Source organism: Heloderma suspectum, chromosome 1, assembly GCF_057233095.1.
Source record: "Heloderma suspectum isolate Gila_16-S chromosome 1, 16-S_ref, whole genome shotgun sequence".
Lineage (NCBI taxonomy): Eukaryota > Metazoa > Chordata > Lepidosauria > Squamata > Helodermatidae > Heloderma > Heloderma suspectum.
The window spans coordinates 96,961,211-96,963,716 of NC_139458.1; positions in this window are offsets into that span (position 1 = coordinate 96,961,211).

Sequence of the window (2,506 nt, forward strand, 5' to 3'; positions counted from 1 at the left end):
CCTTCCTATGTTCCTAAATATGATGAAAGACAACTTGCATAAATATACTTATTCCGGAATCCTCCTAGAAATAAGGGACAATCACTTAAAGCATTGCAGGATGCCAAACTTGTGGCTCACTGACCTCTTAAGTTTGAACAAAAACAACGCAGAATACAAGCACTGGGTTTGACAAATTTATTTCTAGACTTTTAGGGGAGGTCATTTTTTTTCCTTTTCATTTGCTGGAAACTTATCTGTTACAGGTCTGTTGGTGACAATGTGCATTTCAGACCAGTGATGCCAATTGCTTTGCTTTCTATAGGTCGTTATAACAATGTGACAAATAAAGCATCTCTGTTGGCACGTGAACCCGCTTATCAGCATTTGGCCTTTTAAAATTTGCAGTACACACTGCCGCTGCTCAGTGAAACACATAATATAACCAACAACCACTAACTCAATAATCTTGTTTGGTTCAGAGACACAGAGATGCCACAAACAGAAATGTCTATGAGGTAAGCAGTAAGAAATGTTCCTGAAATTTGGACAGAATGTCTCCGGTCCTCCTGGGTCATGCGACTGCTAGTAGCATTACGAGGCGGTTGTCTTTTTCATTTCAATAAGCTTAGGTAGGATCTTAACTGCATTTGCCCTCAAAATGAAGTTTCTAATTCTGTTTTGGTTTAGCAGCATACAGGCAACTAGATTATTCTTCACCGTACAACTCTGTTAGCTGGCTTACTTACGAGATTTACAGGTTGTTGTGTTTTTTGTTTTTTTAAATTAGCATTATGCTATAATTAACATCATCAACAAAAACCCTAATATATCATAACAGATTAAACACACAAAATACTTAAAATTCCAGAAGATAACCTATCATACCACATGATGATTCCCCATTGATGGAAAACATCAAAGGGCATATAAGAGTTATATTATAATGCACCTTTCATATATCAAATGTGGCTAATAACACAGCTTAAAACTACTATGATAATAAACCCCAGATCAGAAAAAGAAATCCACTTTATAAAAACACATAACAAAAGAACCTGACATTACTCCATCTTCTGAAATGTCTGCTGTTTTAAAATGAGCACAAACTAGTTGCAAATCGCGAGACCCATTCAGAATAATGTCCAATGCATTTCAGCTTGCAGTAGAACTATGAGGCATTGTGAACAAACATTAAAACCTGATCTAAACACGGTTAACTGAAGTATGAGGTATTGTGAAACAGGAACCTTTTTTTGGAATAGAGCAGTAAATCACATTAAGTAAAATTGATCACATAAAAAAAATCTACCAAAAAATGTTGTCAATAATATAATTTTCTATGAGAAAATTTAAAACCTATAACATGGCAGTAAATGACATTGTATAAACAAAAAAATGACCACAAAATAGCAGCAAAACACAATGGCAAAGATACAGAAAAGCAATGTTAATTTTTTTCATTTCATGCTGGGAATTTATCCATAGCAGCTCAATAAAAAAATGGGAGCATCCACTCCTTTTTTTTTTTCCTTTTTAAAACTTTTTTTTTTTTTACAATCAACACCTTAGCGGCAGTGTCTCACATACATTTTGCCATCACATTCTCCTCAAGCATCAACTTCAACAGCTATGTCCACGTCCCTTCAGCTACTTTCTACAATAATAATAAAAAAGATACATAGCCAAGATGTGCAAATTTTCTATTTGTAGCTAAATTTTTAAAAAAGGTGGGGGGGAATACACTGGATTAAGAACTTTTTTTTTCAAGTACACCAATTCTACACGTTTTAACTATGGTGCTTTCTCATGGTTAATGTTACTTTGAAAATATCTGGGCCAAATATAGTACTATCTTGAAATGTCCTCGTTTCTTAGTAAGACTGCGACATCAAGGGCAGAAAGATCTTTTTTGTTTTCTCAAAATCAAAGGGGGTGATTTATTTTACAAATTATACTGGCCTTCTGAACATCCTCTGCAATAAATATTCTTTTTAGCCTTAACTATAAATTATATATTTTAGTGTTTAAAAGCCTTCAGTTGTACAATATCTAGAGACAATTCTCAAAATGTGTGTCTTATAGGTAAACCTTTCAGGCCCCTAAATTTATATTTTAAAAAAATGAATTGGCACCAAAAGATTTCTAAACATCTTTTCTACTGAAAAGGTTTGGAAGATATCCTGGCAATTTTGTGAATGCAATTTCTCTGACTGGAACACAACCTTCAGAAAAAACCCACACCTTTCCTCAACACCATAGTTAAATGCACTTGCCTTGCAATTCCAAGTTTGCATACAAGCACTTTATATATATATTTATATATTTATATATATAATTTCCAAACCATTCCATTTGAAGAAAAAAAAATTCCCACACACAAAAAAGGAAGTATTTCCTATACCTAATGAACTGAAAGTGCTTTGAAATGGAATGGTTTTAAAACAATAAAAACGATAAGTTGTGGAATCAACCTGGACATAATTAGGCTGTGTATCTTTTAGGTAAAAACTAGCATGTTTTTTTT